Source organism: Felis catus, chromosome D1 (assembly GCF_018350175.1).
Source record: "Felis catus isolate Fca126 chromosome D1, F.catus_Fca126_mat1.0, whole genome shotgun sequence".
Taxonomy (NCBI): domain Eukaryota; kingdom Metazoa; phylum Chordata; class Mammalia; order Carnivora; family Felidae; genus Felis; species Felis catus.
Window position 1 is genome coordinate 64197670 of NC_058377.1, and position 24386 is coordinate 64222055.

Consider the following 24386-nt stretch of genomic DNA (forward strand, 5'->3'; position numbering starts at 1 on the left):
CAGACAATAGTAGAATTGAAAATTGAAGAGGAATATGAAGGGGAGGAGGAGGAAGAGGGATCTAATGTTTAAGTACCTGGGTCTAACCATGCCTGAAGGAGCCATTAACCCCTGGACTTCCCAGGTATATGAACCAATGGGCTTCAGTTTTCATTTAAGATGGTTTGACTTGAGGTTTCTGTTATTTCCAAATTTCTAAAGCACATAACCCACAGCATTCTGATTAATATCAAACATTTAATATAATCAAAAACATTCTGATTAATACTAAAAGTGGTACAGAGGTTGGAGTGTTGCTGTGATTGTAGAGCTAGCAAAGCGCTTGGGCATTGGATAGTGAGGCCTCTTGTTGAGAAGCTGATGAATTTGGTTGAGTGGTTGTAAAGCAGCTGGTTAAACTGTCTATAGGGTCTTTAGAGTCAGACTCTGTCTACTATAAAACTAGGACTTCAAGGGACTTGGTGCAAAAATGTAAGGGTAGTGAAGCATTTTTGGTATTTCTAGTGCCCTTCATAAACATTCTGCAATTCAAAAAGTATAAGCTTTGCTTCAAGATGGCCCATCCAAAAACAGTCAAATAGCATAAATAAGACAGCATGTGACTTTGTTACGAGCTACCCTTTTGCCCTAGAACCAGTAATCCAAAGGTAAAGGGAAGTGGAGGAGGGTGTCATATAGCCACAAATCTTTCAAAAAACTTATCTGTCTCTATAAAGTCAATAAAGTGGCAAAAAGTGGGAAATACAATTTGGATCTGAGATACTTAGGGTACCCTGTGAAATGTATGCTTCTTTCCTTAAGATAGAAGAGAGATTGTTTTTTTCTAAGGAATGGAAAGATCCTTGGGATCTCTTGCCTAAGAGATTGTGCTATTTTTCTAAGAAAATTTAAAGATATGGAAAAACAAGAAGAATAGTATAACAAATACCTAATCTCCCACAACCCAGAATTAATGGTGGTTAATTGCTTACAGACATAGGTAATCTATATATAGTTCAAATTTTTTATTCACTCTAGAGTATTTCATAACATGATTGTCAACCTAACAAGTTTTGTCTGTTCCCTTTGTAATAGAGATTTAGGTGGTCAGATTTATAGTATCGCAAACAATAGATTGATTGCTATCATATGTTTTGTGGTACATACATGTAAGAATTTTTTTCTAGTTTGTACATCTAGATGTGGACTGCTGGATCACAAAGTTTGCATAGCTACTATCAACTGCTTTCTGAAGTTATGCCAACTTATGTTCTTACCAGTAATATATAATTATTCCATTTTCCCAAAAGTGTGCAAACAATCAACATTGTAAGACTTTTTAATATATGCCTATTTGATGAAGGAAAAATGGCACTGTGATGTTCCTTTTATTTTACAAAACTAAATAAAGTTGAACATCTTTTTGCATATTTATAACCCAATTCAGATTTCTTCTTCTATGAATTTTATTACCTGTGACTGTTCTATTTTTTTCTTCTTGAATTGTGGGAGATCTTTATATATTTTGCATATGAATCCTTTGTTTGGGTAGTATTTGTAGAATATAGGCTTTGACTCAATCTGTTTGAATTCTGGTTTATCACTAAGCAGTAAGTTACTTATCTGTTCTGTGCTTCAGTTTTCTTATCTGTAAACTAGAGAGGATGGTAGTTCCTCTCTCATGGTGCTATCTGGAGGGCTGAATTTAATAGCTAGAAAAGGGATTTAGAGTGCTCAATAACTTGTCAGAATGTGGAGGAGAGTAAACATGAGAAAAACACAAGAGCTCACATTCTTTTTTTTTTAAGTTTTTGTTTATTTATTTTGAGAGAGGGAGAGAGCATGCACACACATGTGGAGAATGGGCAGAGAGAGACAGAGGCAGAGAATCTCAAGCAGGCCTCGATCTCATTAACTGTGAGATCATGACATGAGCCGAAATCAGGAGTTGGACCCTTAACAGACTGAGCCACCAAGCCCTCCCCCCTCCCCCCCCCCACACGAAGAGTTCACATTCTTTTCAATTCTTTCACAGCAGCAGAAACAAATCAGCCATTAGTAGGTCCATAAATTATCCTGGTTCACATTTTATAATATTGTTGCTGGTTTCTTAACTTTTCACATGCCTCTTCTTTTCCTATTCCCATTTTGTGTGCCATTCAAGCCTCTACACGTGTGCAAACTTAACACAAATAGAATATGCTTATGAGAATTTATGAGATGATCTTTCCTTTGGCTCCCAAAGCTTCTTGAAAATTCCTTGCTCACAGTACTATAATATTTTCTACGCCTCTGCTCAACCCAGTAAGGAGGTTAAGACTGTAGACTGGCCCATTCATCTTAATATCCCCAGTGGCTAGGATCATCACTGCCATTTGGGAGGGATTCTCTAAGTGTTAAATGACTGCCTGACAGAAGGTGTTTCTAACTGGAGGAAAAATAATGATTTAAAATTCTGGTCCAGCCAATCAGTAAGTAAAAGGGCAGTAGCTTTACCGAAGGTTAATTTTGGAATCATTTATTAAATAGATTTTGCATTAATTGTTAAGGGTTTCTTGGGAAATCTAGCACACATATATTATGTGTACCCAGCACCTATGCACTAATGCATCCTGCACATACACACACACACATATACTATATTATAGAAATATCGGCAAGATCTTGGGGGGAAGTATAGCTGGCTGTAGCTCTTCCTGGAGCTCATCTTACTGTTTATTTAAAAGGAAACAATTCATTCTTTTTGAGCTTCAGCAGAGAACTCTGCTAAACTGAGCTCCTGGGCTGGTAATACATCAGAGAGAAAGGAAGGTGTCATTTGGCAATTTGGCTGCTGCTGATGACACAGTGATCTTTCAGAAAAAAAATTTAGCTTCAGGGAAGGCTGCCTATTACAGCAAAAGGATAGCAAGTTAAGAGAATTGGTTGCTAGATTTTCTTTGCAGGAAAGCAAGCTTTTTTTTCTTTTTTTTTCTTGCTGAGTATGAAAAAATGCAACCTATTTATTCTGAGTGAGATAATACTAAGAAAGGAGAGGCTGAAAACCAAATATACAAATCTTGAGAATCAGGTCATTGGGGGAAGGAATCATGCCCTTTGTATGTACACTGAGGACCTGACCCAGTGCCTAGCACCAATAGTCCCTTGGTAAATATTTGTTAAATAAGTGTATGAATGAATGAATGTCTCCTAGTTTTAGAAGTATCCCCTTATCCTTCTCCTCCAAACTCTTTAATTATTATAAAAATATAATATTCCATGTTTTCAAAATTACAAAAAAAATAAAGAGAATAAAAGAAAACACACTCGTAATGGAGTCATAAAGATAAAATTAGATTTTGACTATTTTCCTGCATCATTTGTACGCATGCACATGTGTCGGTATTTGGGGTTTCTTTTGTGGGGGGAGCTGCCTATTTTTAATATATTTCTTTCAAGACCACCTCCTTGAAATTCCTAGGGACAAAATACAAAACAAGAAACAGACTTCCTTTCAAATACATAAACAGCATGCTAGAGTTTTTGAAAGCATTACTGATTACAGTGTTACAGAAAAATGTTTGCTTACTCCGGGACACTTCAGGATTCCTGAAGAATAAACGTGATTTCTCTTTTCCTCCCGCTGGGTTGTTCTCAGGTGTTAAGTCACTGCTCCTGCTCTCTGACAGATTTTCCATGTAGAAGATGGGGAGCCTGGAAATCATGCTGACAGTTGGAGTGAGGCCATTCTCCATTCCATGCCAGAACCAAAGGCTATTGGCCACATTCTTCTTTTAAAGCAGGGAAGTGAGAAAACAAGGCCTAATCCAAAACCAATACCTGTCTTCATGACCACATCTGCCACACACTGGTCCCACTTCCTGCCGAGCTCACAATCTGACATGTTCCCCGTATGTGTGGCCGTTTGTACGTGTATGTGCACAGATGCACACAAATGTGTGGTCATGGTATATAAACAGTTTTCATTCTAATTTTTATTTGCCTTGTGAATATTTTTGAATGTTATTAGTTTATTTAAGAATATGATTTATAATTGCTGGATAATTAAACTTTTAAAATAGCACCTATTTTAATAACATGAATTGCAGTTAATAAGGTTACTAAAGTCAAAGGATATCAATATACAACTACTTTGGTATACTTTTTCAAAATTATTTTCCAGGAAGGATTTTAATGTTATTGCATATAACCCTTACTAACTGAGTCTTATAGCTTTTTAATATTTTTTTCAAATTCAGAATCAGGAAAATATTGTTTCATTTTTTTAATGTTTATTTATTTTTTGAGAGACAGAGAGAGAGAGAGAGAGAGAGAGAGAGAGAGAGACCGAGCATGAGTGGGGGAGGGTCAGAGAGAGAGAGGGAGACACAGAATCCAAAGCAGTCTCCAGATTCTGAGCTGTCAGCACAGAGCCAATGCGGGGCTCGAACCATGAGATCATGACCTGAGCCAGAGTCAGCTGCATAACCAGCTGAGCCACCCAGGAACCCCAATATTGTTTCATTTTAACCAACATTTTTTTCATAACTAAAAGATCAAAATTTTTTCATCTTTTTTGTTGCTTATGTCTCTTTTAGTGAATTATCTGTCCATGTCCTTCATTCATGAGTATCTATTTATCTAGCAATGTATTTCTTCTTGATTTAACAGTAATTTCATTGTGCTTATTTATTTTTTATGTTTTTATTAAAATTCCAGTTTAGCATTTTGTGTAATATTGGTTTCACTAATATTAGAATAGAGTTTAGTGATTCATCACTTACATACAACACCCAGTGCTCATCACAAGTGCCCTCCTTAGTCCCCATCACCTATTTTACCCATCCCTCTACTGTCTCCCCTCTGGTAACCATCAGTTTGTTCTCTATAGTTAAGAGTCTGTTTCCTGGTTTTCCTCTCTCTTTTTCCCCCCTATGTTTGTTTGTTTTGTTTTTTAAATTCCACATATGAGTGAAATCATATGGTATTTGCCTTTCTCTGCCTGACTTGTTTCACTTAGCATAATACTCTCTAGCTCCATCCACATCGCTGTAAATGGGAAGATTTCATTCTTTTTGATGGCTGAGTAGTATTCCATTATATATAAACCACATCTTCTTTATGCATTCATCAGTTGATGGACACTTGGACTCTTTACACGATTTGGCTATTGTAGATAGTGCTGCTATAAACATTGGGGTGCATGTTTACCTCAAATTAGTATTTTTGTATTCTTGGAGTAAATACCTAATAGTGCAATTGCTGGGTTATAAGGTTTTTAACGTTTTGAAGAACCTCCATACTATTTTCCAGAGAGGCTGCACCAGTTTGCATTCCCACCAACAGTGTGAATGGGTTCCCCTTTCTCCACGTCTTCACCAATACCTGTTGTTTCTCGTGTTGTTAATTTTAGCCCTTCTGACAGGTGTGAGGTGATATCTCATTGTAGTTTTGATTTGTACTTTCCTGATGATGCATGATGTTGAGCATCTTTTAATGTGTCTATTGGTCATATTTTCTTGGGGAAAATGTCTATTTGTGCCTTCTGCCCATTTTTTAGTTGGATTAATTATCTTTTGGATGTTCAGCTTTATAAATTCTTCAGAGATTTTGGATATTAATCCTTTGTCGGATACATCATTTACAAATATCTTCTCCCATTCCATAGGTTGCCTTTTAGTTTTGTTGCTTATTTCCTTCACTGTGCAGAAGCTTTTTATTTTCATGAATTCCCAATTGTTTATTTTTGCTTTTATTTCCCTTGCCTCAGGAGACATATCTAGTAAGAAGTTGCTATGGCCAAAGTCAAAGAGGTTGCTGCCTGTGTTCTCCTCTAGGATTTTTATGGTTTCCTGTCTAACATGTAGGTTTGTCATCCATTTTGAATTTATTTTTGTGTATGGTGGAAGAAAGTAGTCCAGTTTCATTTTTCTGCATGTTGCTGTCCAGTATTTGCAACACCATTTGTTGAAGAGACTGACTTTTTTCCATTGGATATTCTTTCCTACTTTGTCGAAGATCAGTTAACCATAGAGCTGTGGGTTCATTTCTGGGTTTTCCATTCTGTTCTGTCTGATTTTTGTGCCAGTACCATATTGTCTTGATCACTACAGCTTTTGTAATGTAATTTGAAGTCTGGAATTGTGATACCTCTGGCTTTGCTTTTCTTTTTTTAAGGTTGCTTTGGCTATTCAGGGTCTTTTGTGATTCCATACCAATTTTAGGATTGTTTGTTCTAGCTCTGTGAAAAATGCTGTTGGTATTTGGTATATGGATTGCATTGAATGTGTAGATTGCTTTGGGTAATATAGACATTTTAACAATATATGTTCTTTCAGTCCATGAGCATGAAATGGTTTTCCATTTCTTTGTGTTATCTTTAATTTCTTTGATCAGTGTTTTATAGTTTTCAGAGTACAGATCTTTTACCTCTTTGGTTAGGTTTATTTCTAGGTATTTAATGGTTTTTGGTCCAATTGTAAATGGGATTGATTTCTTGATTTCTCTTTCTGCTGTTAATTACTGGTGTATAGAAATGCAACAGATTTCTGTGCATCGATTTTGTATCCTATGACTTTACTGAATTAATGTATCAGTTCTAACAATTTTTTGGTGGAGTCTTTTGGGTTTTCTATATATATACCATCCTGTCATCTGCAAATAGTGAAAGTTTGGCTTCTTCCTTACCAATTTAGATGCCTTTTATTTCCTTTTGTTGTCTGATTGCTGAGGCTAGGACTTCCAATACTATGTTAAATAACAGTAGTGAGAGTGGGCATCCCTGTCTTGTTCCTGATCATAGAAGTAAAGCTCTCAGTTTTTCTCCTTTAAGGATCATATTAGCTATTGGATTTTCAAATAGGGACTTTATTAGTTGAAGCATGTTCCCTCTAACTCTACTTTGTTTGTTAACCAATTTCTGTATGTTGGTTTATGTCGTGCAACTTTGCCGAATTCATGTATCAGTTCTAGCAAGTTTTTGGTGGAGTCTTTCCAGTTTTCTATACACAGCATCATGTCATCTGCAAATAGTGAAAATTTTACTTCTTCCTTGACAATTTGGATGCCTTTTACTTTTTGTTGTCTGATTACTGTGGCTAAGACTTCTAGTGCTATGTTGAATAGCAGTGGTGAGAGTGGACATCCCTGTTGTGCTCCTGACCTTAGGGGAAATGCTCTCAGTTTTTTCCCATTGAGGATGATATTAGCTGTGGGTCTTTTGTATATGGCCTTTATGATATTCGGTATGTTCCTTCTATCCCTCATTTCTTTTTTTTAAATTTTTTTAATGTTTATTTTTGAGAGAGGCAGAGACAGAGTGTGAGCAGGGGAGGGGCAGAGAGAAAGGGAGACAGAATCCGGAGCAGCCTCCAGGCTCTGAGCAAGCTGTCAGCCCAGATCCTGACATGGGGCTTGAACTCACAAACCGTGAGATCATGACCTGAGCCAAAGTCGGAGGCTCAACTGACTGAGCCACCCAGGCGCTCCTCTAAATTTTTTCATACAATTAACTTCAAGTTTAATAGTGTTGTTGTCAGAAAAGATGCATAGTATGATCTCAGTTATTTTGTACTTGTTGAGGCCTGATTTGTGACCTAGCATGTGATCTATTCTGGAGAATGTCCCATGTGCACTTGCAAATAATGTGTATTCTACTATTTTAGTATGAAATGTTCTGAATGTATCTGTTAAGTCCATCTGGTCCAGTGTGTCATTCAAAGCCATTGTCTCCTTGCTGATTTTCTGCTTAGATGATTTATCTGTCCATTGATGTAACTGGGGTGTTTAAGTCCCCTGCTATTATTATATTATTATCAATGTGTTCCTTTATGTTTGTTTCATTGTTTTATATATTTGGGTGCTCTCATGTTGGGTGCATAAATATTTACAACTGTTAGATCTTCCTGTTGGATTGTCCCCTTTATTATGATATAGTGCCCTTCATCATCTGTTGTGACAGTCTTTGGTTTAAAGTCTAGCTTTTCAGGGGCACCTGGGTGGCTCAGTCGGTTAAGTGTCCGACTTCGGCTCAGGTCACAATCTCACTGTCCGTGAGTTCGAGCCCCGCGTTGGGCTCTGTGCTGACTGCTCAGAGCCTGGAGCCTGTTTCGGATTCTGTGTCTCCCTCTCTCTCTGACCCTCCCCCGTTCATGCTTTGTCTCTCTCTGTCTCAAAAATAAATAAATGTTAAAAAAAAATTAAAAAAAAATAAAGTCTAGCTTTTCAGATATAAGTATTACTACTCTGGCCTTCCATTGACATCCATTTGTATGATAAATGTTTCTCCATCCCCTCATTTTCAATCTGCAGGTGTCTTTAGGTCTGAAATGAATCTCCTGTAGGCAGCATATAGATGGGTCTTATTTTTTTTGTACATTCTGACACCCTATGTCTTTTGACTGAAGCATTTAGTCCTTTTACATTCAGAGTGATTATTGATAGATATGTATTTAATGCCATTTTATTACTTGTTTTGTCATTTCTGGAGATTTTCTGTTTCTTGTCTTTGTTACTTTGGTCTGTCCTTTCCACTTGATTTGACAGTAATTTAAAAAATATTTTAAGAAGACTAAGACTTTGTCTATAAATAATTTTCCAGGTTGTCAAATTTCTTTTAATTTTATTTAATGGTAATTTATATGTATATGGTAATATACATGTTTTAGATTTTTAAGAAATTAAGTATACTGTTTTTCCTTTGTGTTTTTTTTTTTTTATTTTTTGCTTTGTGATTTCTTTTGTCTTTCATTCTTAGAAAACATTTCCCCTTCCTGGAGTCTGCAAAATACTCATTTATAGTTTATTCTAGTTTAATTTAGTTTACTTTTGTTGAGTTTTATTTTGTCCTAATGTTAAGCACATTACTAAGTCATTTCAATCTAGCTTTATTTTTTGCCAAATACCTAACCAGTTGTTCCAGCATCATTTACTGAATACTCCTCAATTTACATATTGATTTACAATGGCATTTAACTATATTTTAAATTCCGACATAGAAGAGTGTTGGTTTCTAAAATATTTATATTGCTCCATTGATCAAACTCAGTTCTTGCCCAAGAGACACAGCATCTTGATAACTGAAAGGTTATTGTAGGCTTTATTATCTCATAAGAAAAATCTCTGTTTATTACCCTTTCAGTCTTGTTTTATTTTATCTTTTTGAAACTTTTTCACTATTCAAAACTATATACTTTTAAAATGAGCTATATGATCACTTTGTCACTTAAAAATTGGAAAAACTCAGATTTTTATTGGAATCACATTAAACTTTTAAATCATTTGAGAAGAATTAAATAATCACCTTTATAATTTTTAATATTCCCATTCAGGAACATGGTTTATCTCTCCATTTATTCTCCTATTATGTCTCTCTGTTTTCTAATTTTCTTCATATAGATGGCACACAATTCTCTAAATTGCTTTTCACAGCTTTCTTATTACTGTTCTTTTAAATGTGCTTAATTATTTTAGATGACATAGAATAAAATAGTCTTACCATCATAATTTTGACTAGGTTACTACTGGTAAAAAGAAGCACCTATTAAGATTTTATATGTATGTTTGCATCTGAACATGTTCCTAACTTCTCTAATTAATTTGAATATTTTTGTTAAAATTTCTTGAGTCTTCTAGAACAAATCAGTAATTTGTAAAATAACTTTTCCTTACTTTAATAGTGGTACCTATCTCCCTTTAGCTCCTTTATTGTTTTGCAAATTTACAAAGTAATGTTAAATAATAATGATATTGGGGTTTTCTTGTTGTTGTTCCTGAATTTCAAAGGAAATATTTCTGTTGTTTCAGCATTCAGAATGTTGCCTCTAGATTTTTATATTCATTGTTAAGGACATTTTCTCCCTTGCTTACTTTCCAAGACTTTTTCTCAGGAATAGATACAAAATTTTATGGGATCATTTTAGGACAACTGTGGGAGTAATCATGCGGCTTTTCTTCTTTGACCTATTACTGATGGGCAATATTAATAAATTTGTTAGTTACAAGTGAACTTATATTCTAAGAATAAAGTCTGCATACTATTCTGGGCATATAATTCTTCTAATATATTACTATATTATTTTCATTGGTTTATTCCAGATTTGACATGTACCTCTAAACTGTCATTTTGGAAATTGTTACCTGGCCACCTCCTTCGCCATACTCTGGATGCCTTTTATCAGGTGTTTCCCTTTTTAAAAATAAAAATAATAATAATAATGATGATAGGACCATCTAGCACATTATGTAATTAGAATGAAAACTCCATAAGAGCAGAGGTCTTTGTTTTATTTATATGATGCATTTAAGATCTTATAAATGTACCTGACACACAATTGGTATTTAGTAGAGTTTAAATTAATATTTCTTAAATAAATTAATGAATTATCTCTTTTATTGAAATTTACATTCTTCTTCAATCATTTTATACTACAAATTACACATTCTTTGATTTTTTATTTTGAGTCTTGACCTGTTTAGGTACAATAAGATATAGAATTACATATATTATGCACATATTTTCTTTCTGTTGCCATCAGGATTGGAAAAATAGCTGAAGACAAAAATTCTTCTCGTACACTTTTTTTTCCATTAAAATTGTCACATATTGTTCCATTACTTCCTGGTCCTTAACATTGCTGAAGAGTATTATGAAGCTGTCCTTAGTTTCTTTGTCTACAAACTTTTATTTTTGTTTAGTGCCAGGATGCTTTATTCTTTTTTTTAAAAAATTTTAAATGTATTTTATTTATTTTTAAAGGGGGGAGGGATGGTGAGGGGCAGAGAGGGAGACACAGAATCCGAAGCAGGCTCCAGGCTCTGAGCTGTCAGCACAGGGTCCGACATGGGGCTTGAACTCATGGACCATGAGATCATGACCTGAGATGAAGTCGGCTGCTACACCGACTGAGCCACCCAGGCACCGCAAGGATGCTTTATTCTTAAATTTTAAATACACAAGAAGAATACATTTATTTATTTTTTAAAAATTTAAGTTTATTCATTTTTGAGAGAGAGAGAGAGACAGAGCATGAGTCAGGGAGGGGCAGAGAGAGAGGGAGACAGAATCTGAAGCAGGCTCCAGGCTCTGAGACGTCAACCCAGAGCCCGATACAGGGCTCCAACTCATGAACCATGAGATCATGACCTGAGCTGAAGTTGAATGCCTAACTGACTGAGCCACCCAGGCGCCCCTGAATTATTTAAGAATATACAGACATATGTAATACATGAGGCAAAAATCCCTCTTACTACTTAGTCCTTCCATTCCCCTCTCACAGAACTCCTCCAAAATAACCTCACTCCTCAGCTGTGAATACTCTAGCAGTTGGCTATGTTTTTCTTCTAGATTTGTTTTCTATATATTTATATGAGTATAGAGTTTCTTCTTTCTAAAATGAGATCATATTCTTGTAACAAGGTGCCTGGAAGAGAATTTTAAAAATATTTTAGAAATAGAAGCTGCCAAATGATTCTTTGTATAGATGGACACAGAAATTCACATTGAAACAAATTTTCTTGACCCACCGCTAGAATGCCCCTACTTGATTGTATAAATATTAGACGAGTAAGCACTTGCCACCCTAGGGATAAGGGACAATAGAAACTTTTGCATCTTTGTCACATCTGCCTTTTCTTTTAATTTTTTTTAATGTTTATTTTTTGAGAGAGAGAGAGAGAGAGACAGAGTGTGAGTGGGGGAGGGGCAGAGAGAGAGGGAGACACAGAATCCCAAGCAGGCTCCAGGCTCTGAGCTCTGAACTCCAAGCTATCAGCACAGAGCCCGATGCGGGGCTCAAACTCACAAGCAGTGAGATCATGACTTGAGCCGAAGTCAGATGCTTAACTGACTGAGCCACACACAGCTGCCTTTTCTGTGTCCCTAAGTATGTTGAGATATCTGGTCTTTGAGTAAAAAATGGGAAGTTGTAATAGGGGCCATGAAGCTGCTCCAGAAGACAGGTAAATGTTTCAACCCCTTCCCTTTCAAAAATCAACATTACCAAAATCTCAGAAATGGATGAGGATGGTCCCAAACTAGCACAAGGATCCCAAAGTAAACAAATGAAGAGAAAATTTTTGAGTTCCTAGAATATTATGAAGAAATATGAGATGTATGACAGAGCTGGAAGGGGTGAAGAGACCCAACAACATATCAGCAGGTTAAGCTAGTCCAGAGTTTTCCAGCCAGTGAGAAATTTTTAATAATGGAGAATGGCTAATATATTTCTAGGAACAATTATGTCTGCTATCAAATTTGACAGTATTTTCTTTACTGACTATAGTTACCTATTAATATCTCTAAACCTTCCGTAGAAATCTGTTATCTAAAATAACCTAATGTTTGTGGTACTTTGTGAGTATGAAGGAAGAGGAAAAGAGTCTATACAGACCCGGAAACAAAGAAAACTTTTTAGGGGCAGGCCATGATGAGTCAGTGGGATTCAGGATGGAACATAACATCAGAACATAAGCCCTTCCTGGAAATCCAAGGGACAGTACCAGTGGCAGAGGTAGGTGTACTTTGTACAATATTAGGGTGACTGCTTGAACAATCTTATTTGGACAATATGCAAAGGATAAGACTTGAAAGATGGAGAATTTGGGAAGTACTAGGTTGCAGATGCTTGAGTATAAATAATTCCCAGTTGGAATGGCCCTGCTCTAAAGGGTGTAGTGGGCAGCCTCTAAGATGGACCCCAATGATCCCCACCTCCCAATGTTCATGCCTTTGTGTAAGTCCCTTCCCTTGATGATGGATTAGATTTAGTGATTCACTTCTAGCAAATAAAATACAGCAGAGGTGATGGGATATTATTTCTAAGATTAGGTTACAAAAAGACTGAAGATTTCATCTTGGGCATTCTCTCTTACTCACTCTAAGGAAAGCCAGCTGCCATATTGTGAGCTGCCCAATGGAGAGGCCCACATGTCAAAGAATTGAAGGAGGTTTCCAGCCAGTAGTTAGCAAGAAACTCAGGCACTCAGGTTAACAGCCTGCAAGGAAATGAAGCATGCAAACAATCGCATACATGAGCCTGGAAAGGGATACTGTCTCCCCCATCTGTCTCTCCTCAGATGAGACCATAGCCATGACCTGCAGTTTGCCTACAACCTTATAAGAAACCTTGAGCCAGAACCCAGTTAAGTTACACCTGGATTCCTGACCTACAGAGACTGTTTGAAAATGAATGTGTGTTTCTTTAAGTTCCTAAGTTTTAGGGTAATCTGTTATGCAATAACAGATAATTACTTCAGTGGGAGAAGTAATCAAGTATATGCCAGATAGCTGATAAATTTGGTTGAAGACTCTGATTTGGGATTCTGAATGGAATTAAATGTTTAATAGAGTCAGAGTGTAGGAAATACAATGATATGTTGAAGGATGCATCATTGTATAAAGCAGCATGCCACAATATATTATACCAAAACATCTATTTTCATGATTCCACTTGACTCTTAAGATATGTATGTAAATGTGTTTTAGAAGAGACAACTCAAAGGCTCAGGAGGAGCCTAGCAAGACAACCCTGACTTGTCTTCCCTTCCTTCCCAGTGACATACCATGAAAACATGGAAAGTTACATAGGAATACTGTTCAAAAATCTAGTAGATACCAAGTGAAGCCAATCACAAAAGTGTAGAGAGAGCCTTAAGTGAGGAGAATCCAAGAGGTCCAGGGCATTCACCTACCAAAGGCTGCAGAAGAGCCACTCTCCTTGGACCTCTTCCCACTCCAGCCACACACAACAGTGTCCTCAGTAATACATCTCTTTCTGGATGCTTTTAGGGAATTCAATTCCCAGGACTCAACATAGCTGAGGGCTTAATATAGACAGATGGGGGAGCACTGTATCCAGAGATATGAGGTTGATAGTATAAAAGACTAGAGGCAGAGAAAGCACTAAAGCTTCCTTACTCTTATCAGTACATTTTTTAGTATAGCCATGGGTTGTTACAACACATTCCCAGTATTTCCCATCCTTACATTTGCCTTGTTATCATCCTAAAAATCAATCAATATCTAAATACTTAATGCCAAATTTCTGTTCTATTTTAAACTGTGATTTTATTTAATATTGACTTTGCACGTCCATTTCTAGAACCTGGCTGTAACAGGGGCCTGGTCAGTCAGATAGTATGGTGTTGCAGTTAATAAAGCAGTCTCTATATATACTGGTTGGATTTGAACTCCAGCTTTCCTACGTACTGGCTGTGTCACCTTAGGCAAGTGACTTAATCTGTCTAGGCTTCAGGTTCTTTACTTATGAGATGGAGATAATAATAGCACCTATCTGATAGCATTATTTTAAGGATTCAGTGAGTCAATGCTTGTAAAGTGCTTAGAACAGCAACAGCTCCACAAATGGGTTTGCTCTCTGTTCGCCATTAGTTTTGTGATAAAACAGCAAATGATGGGGGAGGGGAGGGGTGTTGGTGGACAAGAAGAGAAATCTTAAGCTTGCTTGCCCGGTACAGAGTTCTTTTGCCTCAGGAGTCATCCTGACCCAGAAACAGAGTTAGTGGTGTGACATAAGGCTGTTTTGTGTTCCCTGAAAATCCCAGATTAATATTAACACTCATGGCATAGTCTCTGGAGGCCCAGACTTGGACCTGCTTACACTTTAGCCCTGTTGGCCCTTAACTCATACATATTCACTCAGACAAGTATGGTTTAAACTGGGAAAATAGTCAGCTTTTTGGGCCTTTGTTTTTTATTTTATGGTTCTTTCTTTTGAACAACAGATGATTTATTCTCTTGCCCCTCTGGGAGCAGAGCAGGTCATAAACTGAAAACAAATGTCTGCAGAAGAAAAAAAAAACTTTCCAGACAACAGTTCTTCTAACAGACAGAACATTATCTATTCACTAGAGATAGCCAAGCTTGCTTGCTTACTATTTTTTAATACTCTAAAAAAAACCACCAACTCCCTGAGAGTGGCCACTTTTCCATGGTCATCTTTATCTAAAGTTGCACAGTGCATCGAATCCTACCCCCAAAGAATAGGGAATGGAGGCCCAAAGACTGACAAACAAGAGGCATGAGCCCCCATCTCCATGGAACTTGTTCTTTAGGATAAACTCTGCTAACTTGGAGGGAGGCTTGAGGTGGGGCATGGAATTCTACAAGGCATAAAGAACTCCCTTCCTCTACTGAACTAATCAACAGCACAAGTGCACACTCAGAGTCTCTCTCATACATCTTGCATGCACATTACTAAATTTCACATTTACTCTAAAGTTTTGTGTATATGTGTGTGCCTGTACACACACACACACACACACACACACACACACACACACACACACACCAGTCACCTCTAAACACTCACATCCTCAAGATACATTCACAAATACAGGCTCATGGTAGTCATTGTCCACCATGTTGAGTCAGAGAAGGTCATGGAGGGTGAGGGCCTTACATCAGTTTGGAAAAGGGAGCTTTTTGACAGATTACTATCAAAGTAAAACTGATCCAAAAGCCCTTCTCAAGCCTTTTGTCAGGATTCATGAGGGTAAGGTGCTAAGCCAGGAGTAGCTCCCTGAGAGCATCTATTATTTGTTTTTAACTTCAGTTATTTGAAACCTGTCAATTTGGGGTAAGAAATTTTACCCGATTCTGAGATACTAGAATAGGTGAGAAAGACGAATTTCAGTCTTCAACCAATCAACATGCATTTAACAGATGCCTACTATGGGCCAGACAACACCCTGGGCACTGGAACAGGATCTACCCCCTCGTAGTCATAACAGGGGAGATGAAACCACACACATGAAACAGACAATCCAAGGTCGAGGTTATGCTGTCAATGCCTAAAAGGACCTTGTCTTGTAAAACATGTTCATTTTGGCAATGGAATACCTATATCCAGAGAGGCATTTACTTATGGCCACACAACTAGATAATAGATGCTTTTTGATATAGTTACTCTCTCCATCCATCTGCATTGTTTCATAATTCTATATTTAAAAAAAAACAACTTTAGCATGGTTCTATGTTTTATCTAGGTACCATGGTCTGTTCCTTCTCCAGAATTGGGAGGTCCCACAGGATAAGAGCTGATCTTATATATTTTCAAAGGTCACAGTGACTGACACAGTCATAATTATCCAGGAGGTGCTCAGTTCATTAGCCTGAACTGATCCTAAATAGTCCAGGTAGCTTTGCTGTTGGCCCAGGGCCCTATTTGTTGCACAAGAAAACAACACAGGTAATAGAGAACTAAATCTTGGATGCAGATTCAAGGTAAAATATTTCAAACTTGGCATAAAAATTACAGACATGTTTCCAAGCCCTTCTGTTTTCTTATTCATTTTGACCTTAGGTCTTGTGTAATTATATGGACAAAGGTAATGCATTTTTATTTCAGCCAGCAGGAAAAGGTCAGCATCCTCAGGGTGCTTTTGACTCTTCATATCCATAGACAGAATCTTGAAAGTTTTGATATATTTCTCCTAAGGTTTTTTTTTTTCCAAATTACACCAGGTCATCAAATCATCAAACATTTATTTCAACAAAAAATTTTGAAATCATCATGCCAAGTACTGGGTAAGTTGTTGGCTACAAATTTGCCTGGCTGAATTATTGAACACGTACTTTATGCCCAGGAAAAAAATAACAGCACAGCTGTTGTATTACCTCCCTAGGGCTGCTATAACAAATTGCCATAACCTTGGGGACTTAAAACAACAGAAATTGATTCTTTCACAATTTTGGAGGCTGGAAGTCCAAAATCAAAGTGTTGGCAGGGCCACACTCCTCCTGGAAGCTCTATGAGAACCTTCCCTTGCCTTTTCCTAGCTTCTGATGGCTGCTGGCAATTCCTTGACATTCCCTGGCCTATAGCTGCACCACTGCAGTCTCATCTCTGTCATCTGCTCTGTGCCCTCTCCTCTTCTTAGAAGGAGTTCCCCCTAAATACAGGGTGATTTCACCCTAGATCCTTAACTCATCACATCTTCAAAGACTATGTGTTAAGATAAGGTCACTCTCTTGAGGTTCCAGGTGGACATGAATTTGGGGATGGGGGATGCTATTCAATAGCTGTCACTGCACTTTGCTCGCTTGGGTCTGCAGGGACAAGACTGACAGTAAAAGACATGGCCATGGAGGGAAGCTTCACTTTTTTCCCCATGAACCAGTTCCTGCCATCTTGCTTCTGGTTCTCCACAGTCTTACTCCCTGTCCTGCATTCACTTGGAATTCTCATCTCCTAATTCATGTGACTCTTTGGCATATGACACTGGTTCTTATGAGTTCCAAGCTACTGCCCTGTGAGTACCCTGGCCCATCTGGATTTGAGCGCTACCTGTCATCATCCTCCATTTTTTCATTTAATGAATATTCCCTGGATACTTCCTAAGAGTCAGGCACTGTCCTGGATGCTGGATTCTCAGCAATGACAGACAAAGTCCCTATATCTCATGAGCAATGAGGAATGGAATTAAGGAAAAAACAAGCAAACAGATACTTGGCACCTAGAAGTTTCTGGTGCATAGTAGGTGTTCGATAAATATTTGTGATTTGGTAGAATTAGCAAGATTTTTTCTGATAGTGATAAGTGATATGAAAGAAATAGATTAGTGTGAAATAGGGCATTTAAATAGGGTCAACAAGGGGGCGCCTGGGTGGCGCAGTCGGTTAAGCGTCCGATTTCAGCCAGGTCGCGATCTCGCGGTCTGTGAGTTCGAGCCCCGCGTCAGGCTCTGGGCTGATGGCTCAGAGCCTGGAGCCTGTTTCCGATTCTGTGTCTCCCTCTCTCTCTGCCCCTCCCCCATTCATGCTCTGTCTCTCTCTGTCCCCGAAATAAATAAACATTGAAAAAAAAATTAAAAAATAAATAAATAAATAAATAAATAGGGTCAACATGGAAGGCCTTTCTATGAAGGTGTGTTTAAGCTAAAATAGTAAGAAAAGGAAGGAGCCATCTGAGGACATATGTCTAAGATAGAGGAAGGAGCAAGTGAAACATCACTGAGCTGAGAACTGATTGTATTTGGGGGAAGAAGAAAACAATGTGACTGGGGAGAGCAAGGGGGAGAGTAATACAAGGTTGTGTCAGAAAGGCAGAGGGGATTCCACTCAGTTATGCTGGACACTATAGATCAAACAAAGGAGTTTGGATTTTTAATTTCCACTGCAATTGGAAGCCATTTGAAGTTTAGGTAATGAATTGATGTGATTTAACTCATGAGTTAATAGATCACTGTAGCTGCTCTTAGAAAAAAGGATTGTAGGAGGCAAGACTGGAAGAAGAGAGAAGAATGTTTTAGCGCATAAAGAGGTTATAGGTGTAAAAGATATTGATTCCTTCAGTCCTTAGTGTAACCAGGAGAAGACTGAGCTGGCCAAAGCCACAGGGTTGGTCTGTCTACAAACAGACTCATCCATTAACCTGAGCTTGCTGAATAAATAGCATCATTTTCCATGTCTGCCACAATGTGAAAAAGATTGGAAAGCACTGCACTTATGAACATTTTTCACGTTTTCCGACCATCAAGCTCCTTTTATACACTCTTACTGTGGAGAATTTCCCCCTGCGGTAACCAGTTTCCAAGATGGCTTCCCACATCCTGTTATTCACACCTTTGTGGAGTTCCCCACACTCCGTATAAGAGTTTAGTTTGTGTAACTAATGGAATATGACAGAAGTGACTATATCTCACTTCAAAAATTAGGTTATAAAAAGCTGTGGCTTATATCTTGGGTTCTTAGATATACTCTTAGATAACTCACTTTGAGGTAACCAGCTGCCATGTCTTGAGAATACCCAGCCATTAGGCCTTTCCAGCCCTAATTCCTCTCCCCCACCCCAACTCTATCCTTGGAGGTCTGTGTTCAAAGGTAAGAGCCATCTTCTGTGTTTTAACTTGCATTTGTGTTTGAAGTTCCATAGAACAGATTTACCCTCAAGTGAGCCTAATACTACTGGAGACCAAAGGAAAATAGGAACATAATTCAAGGAGAAAGAACACTTTAAACACTTTTTTTTCTCTCTTTTTTCTGTTCTTTTTTTAAAAAATATTTTAGTGTTTGTTTATTTTAGAGAGAGAGAGAATGCGAGTGGGGAGGGGGGAAAGAGAAAGAGGGAGACAGAATCTGAAGCAGACTCCAGGCTCTGAGCTGTCAGCACTAAGCCGGACACAGGGCTTGGAACCCACGACCCATGAGATCATGACCTGAGCCAAAGTCGGACGCTCAGCGAACTGAGCCACCCAAACGCCCCTACTTTTTCTTTCTTGAATAATATGTGCAAGACATTTTTCTCCAAAATGGCATAATAAAAATCTAAAAGAAAAAACAACTTCACAAAACAAGTTTGACTATATCTTTTAATATCCAAAACATTTAATTTTTAAAAATTTTATTTATTTTATTTTATTAATTTTTTTTTATTTTGAGAGGCAGAGAGAGAATGGGTGAATGTGTACTAAGGAGGGAGAGGGTGGGGCGGGGCAGAGAGAGAGGGGGAGAGAGAAAATCCCAAGCAGGCTCTGCCTTTCAGCACACAGCCTGACAAGGGGCTTATCTCATGAACCTCCAGATCATGACCTCAGCTGAAATCAAGAGTCAGATGTTTAACCAACCAAGCCACCCAGGTGCCCCTCCTAAGCATGTTTAAAACAAAAAATGAACAAGACCACCTCTTGCTATTTTATTGAGTCAGCATCCTTAAAGCCGTTCACAAATAACATTATGTTGCTTTAAATAGAACTGTTTCAAACAGGAGAACCAATACATAATGATCCCTTTTTTTTATATCTAAAAGAAAATTAAGGCTTGTGCTTTTATTTTAATCAATGAGAGCTAAAGTTATAGTTTAAAAGGTACACCTCTTCTTCTAATTAAACCCTCAAAGCCAGGCAACCATCTACAGTTCATTAAAGTTCAGATTTTGCACAAAACCTTCATTATCTGCTCTTAATGAGTTTCCCTTCCTTTCCATACATTGCATTCTGTAAGAAGAGATCTGATTTCAAAAGACCCTTCAAGAAATGAGAAATAAACCCTTACCCGGGCTTACAATTGTGCCCTGATGAACCTGAAGACTTCTAACCTTTTTTGGAAACAAATATCCTTCCATGGGGAATAAAATGGTTCAAAAGAAGAAAAAATAGTTTATTTGCTACATACATTTGTATCTAGGGAAGCTGCTTTGTACTGCAACAAAGTCCATTACTTCCTCAAGTGGCCAAGCCCTGAAAAGAGTTCCTCTTTTTCCAACAAGAAGTCAGAGATTATTTCACACACACACACACACACACACACACACACACACACACACACACAGAGCGTGTATTTTAAAGACCCAGAGGGAAATGAGAGAAAAGAGATAATAGAGAAACAGTAAAGTATGCCCATGTACAAGGAGAGAAAAAGTATTTGTGTGGTAGAGGATAGCAATTATTTTGCAATTATTGAATGGCAGGAAAACTTACGTCTGGTTAGTGGAAACTCTTGGTGCAAAATCTGAAGTTTCATAAGTTGCAGATAGAAAAGTTGAGGTCTCTGTGTTGAAAAAGGCAATTCTAATGCCAGCACGAAAGACGGAAGTACAGAAGAAAAGTAGCAAGAGAATGCATTCTGGGAGACCCAGTGGAGAGAATCCAGAATGCAGTGGGATCTTAGGTGGGAATGGGTTAGCAGAATAACGGGAGATCAGAGTGTTTTGCTTGTAGTTTATCACATAGTCAGCTGGGCTTTAGTCAATTATTTTCTTTTTAAGTTTATTTATTTTGAGAGAGAGAGAGAGAGAGAGAGCACATGGCATGGGCAGAGAGAGAAGGAGAGAGAGAATTCCAAGCAGGCTCTGCATTGTCAGCACAGAGCCTAATGTGGGGATTGATCTCATAAACTGTGAAATCATGACGTGAGCAGAAATCAAGAGTTGGATGCTTAACTGGCTAGGCCACCCAGGCGCCCCAATCAATTCTTCAGTAAGCTACATGTAATTCATTGCAGAGTGGGGATTTGGTTTTCTTGCAATTGTCCAAGGGGATCAAAAGGGTCTCCAAGAATGTATATAAAACTTGAAAACTCCTGCCAGACTATTCTGATAAGAAATTCACGGGGAGATGTATTGTGTGATAGTTGAAATCTAACTCTCCTTGAAGTCTTGGAATCTCCCCAACGTGGATTTGAATCTTCATTTCATCATTTGCTAACTGTGTGACCTTAGGCAGGTGACTTAGATCACAGAGTGTTAGTGTTGCCATCTCTAGAGTCAGGATGATAACAACATCTATTTCAAATGGTTGTGATTCAGTTAAGCCAAGAACATAAAGCACAACATTTGGTATATGGTATGGAGCAACTGTTCAATAAATGCCAGCTATAAATGAACACTTAAGCCAATCTGTAAAGACCCCACAGGACATAAATGTACATTGGTCAGATCCTACCCACCCTCACATGCAGAAAACCAAATCGAGATGTAGATCTGATAACATCTACCAGAGTTGGTGAAGGCACAATGCCAGTTTTGCTCTTTTGACCTTTGGGTTCATTCAGCTTCAGGACGTGAACTCTGTGCTGTTACCTGAATCCACCATACCCACCTGTAAAGGAGGGCAGTGTTAAAGTCAGGTTTCAGGAGTCACACAGTCCATCATGACTGCTGACTAGCTTTGTGACCTTGCACAGGCTACTTAATTTCTGTGCTTATGTCTCCTCAGTTGGAAAGAAGAGATAGTTAATAACAATACCCTGTTCCTATGGTTGTTATGGAGATTATATGAGCAATATATTTAGAATATTTTTAGAGTGTCTAGCACATAGCATTAGCTCAAAAAACTATAGAAAAATATAATTATAATAAAAAATTTAAAATGGACTTCTAAGATTCCAAATTCTACTTTGCTTCCTGATGAAAGCTTTGAAGAATGGATTTATGGAAAGGAAATGAGAGAGAAGAAAATCAGGAGCAGGTAGGTTAGAGGAGGTAAAGAAAAGACAGGTAAATTTGCCATTGGGATAACTCAAAGTTTAAGCAGTACTAAGAAGATAACATTTAAATAACAAATATATAAGAAGAAAGTTTAAATATGGAAATTTAATATTCAACCCAGAAGTTCTATCAAAAAACCCTTGCATTTAGTGAGGACTCAGTAGACATATGATTAATTGGTTGGCTGATTAAATATGACTAAATACTGAGCTCTTCAGCAGCAGACAACCTAAAGTTTGGTTCTCTGGATAGAATGAAGGCTAAGAAAAATATATGGTCTTAGGGTCTTCTGAATAAGGCTAGAGAGACACTGAGATGGATTCTCTCCCTCCTTCCCTACCTCCCCTTTCTCTCTCTCCATTACTCTCTCTGTGTAACCAGACATTTTTGTCGAAGCCATTTATTGATAAACAAAAGATCAAGAAAGGGATTGTTGAGCACTTCTTTAAGTGCTTAATGCTAACACTGTTGCTCATAAACACGCACATTGACCCCTTTTCTTAATAACCAAGCACTTGAGTGCAGGTCAACCTATTTTTAACACTGAGGATGGAAGGAAGTTTGATGTGGAAGACAAGGAAAGGTATTCTTTTCTTCTGACACCTCTTTAGCTAGTTGGATGTTTCATCACCACTGTGACACAGTCTAGTCAGTTTTGGACTTTATCCCTTTCCAGAATCCAGAGTGACTCCAGCAGTTTCCCAGACCTGTCTAGGGTGAGGGACATTAGCCACTTTGAAAGGCAGCTCCAGGGACACAAAAAGTATTACAAAAATGTTACTTAGTGGCAGAAGGTACTTAGGTGTAGGTTTTTCTCAGTCAGCAGAAATCTGACCTCTGCTCCCTCCCCCACCCTTCCCTAGTCCTCATTCTGAAAAGTTGAAAAAATGTAGAACCATGAGTATCTACTAAGAGGAGACAGCAGAGGAGTGCCAGGCCCTCTGACCCAGAACATTGCCGTCTGTTCCTTTTAATATACTCCTTTTATGGTTTATCTTTTAAATACTAAAGCTAATAAATCTCTACTCTCTTTAAAGTCAAAGAAATTGGAATTATAACTTTATAATTGGCAATCATGAAACTGGGAGGGAACAAGCACAGCTCAGGAAGGAAGAATAAAGATTTTGAACATCCCAGAACAACCTGTTATTTAGTGTAACGATAATGGACACACAGGCAAAGCGGAGCCACCCAATCCCAAATTTGCCATTTCATCTGTTAAGAAAAATTCACTCCAAACAGGGAAGGACTAAGTTCACAGATTTACAAGATTGATGCCCAAGATGAGAGAGTGGTTGTCACAGAACGTGAGTTCATTCCTGTCTCCTGGCCCAGGTGAATTATAGTGCAGGCTCTAAAGCAAGTGTGAGGTCGAATTCCTATCAGGGTTAATTAAGCAGGTCTGGGAGTATTTCACAGGAGTGGTAATCACTGGGAAATAGCATGGGCTCACTAAAAACAAGTCATGTCGGTTGTTTTCTTTTGTTAAAGGCAACTACCTGGCAAGGAACTGAATCAAACAAATGCCAGTGAATAGGAAGTTCTGCCATTAGGAATGCCAAACCACTTCCCAAGAACAGAATCTGGGTCTTGGAAGCAGGATATAGTTTAAGAGCAGCATGAAAGATTTATAAGATTTCATTTTTTTAAATTATTTTTCCTCCAACTTTATTGGGGAATAATTGATAAGTGATATTGCTTATAATTAAAATGTACAACGTGATGATTTGGTGTACATATACATTGTGAAATGATTACCAAGATCAAGTGAATTAACACATGCATCACCTTTTAAATTTTTACTCTTTTAAAAACTTTTTTTGTGCGTGTGGTGAAAATATTTAAGATCACTCTCAGCAAATTTCAAGTATACAATACTGTATTATTAACTATAATCACCATGCTGTACATCAGAACCTTACAACTGAGAGTTTAGCATATATCTCTCCATCTTACCAATCCCCAACCGTTGGCACCCATCATTTTACTCTTTCTATGGATCAGGTTTTTTTGTTTGGCTGGTTGTTTTTGATTTTTAGATTCCACATGCAAATGATACCATGTAGTATTTGTCTTTCTCAGTCTGGCTTATTTCACTTAGCATAATTCCTTCCAGGTTTATCCATATTGTTAGAAATAGCAGGATTTCTTTATTTTTTAAAGCTGAATAATATTCCTCTGTGTGTGTGTGTGTGTGTGTGTGTGTGTGTTACATTTTCCACATTTTCTTGATCCATTGGTCCATTGATGGACATTTAGGTTGTTTCCATCTCTTGTTTATTGTGAATAATGCTACAATGAACATGGAGGTGCAGATGTCTTTTCAAGATAGCAATTTTATTCCCTTCATATATATATCCAGAAGAAGAATTGCTGAATCATATGGTTGTTCAATTTTAATTTTTTGAGGAACCTCCATTTTGTCTCCCATAGTGGCTGCACCAATTTACATTCCCACCAGCCATGCACAAAGGTTCCCTTTTC

General features: G+C 37.8%; 1 protein-coding gene and 1 pseudogene across 3 annotated transcripts in view; one reads left to right on the forward strand and one right to left on the reverse strand.

Moving 5' to 3' along the window:
* Positions 1–24386, forward strand: part of NLRP14 (NLR family pyrin domain containing 14) — a 286975-nt gene that overhangs the window by 202245 nt on the left and 60344 nt on the right. Inside the window, exon 12 of one of the 3 annotated variants that reach the window (XM_045038889.1) lies at positions 10054–10297. The exons of the other annotated variants lie outside the window; for them this stretch is intronic. The gene's annotated coding sequence lies outside the window, so the exon portion shown is untranslated. Of the gene's footprint in view, positions 1–10053; positions 10298–24386 lie in introns of those variants that run through there. 3 annotated transcript variants of the gene reach the window in all.
* On the reverse strand, positions 3625–3862 carry LOC101081574 (annotated as a pseudogene).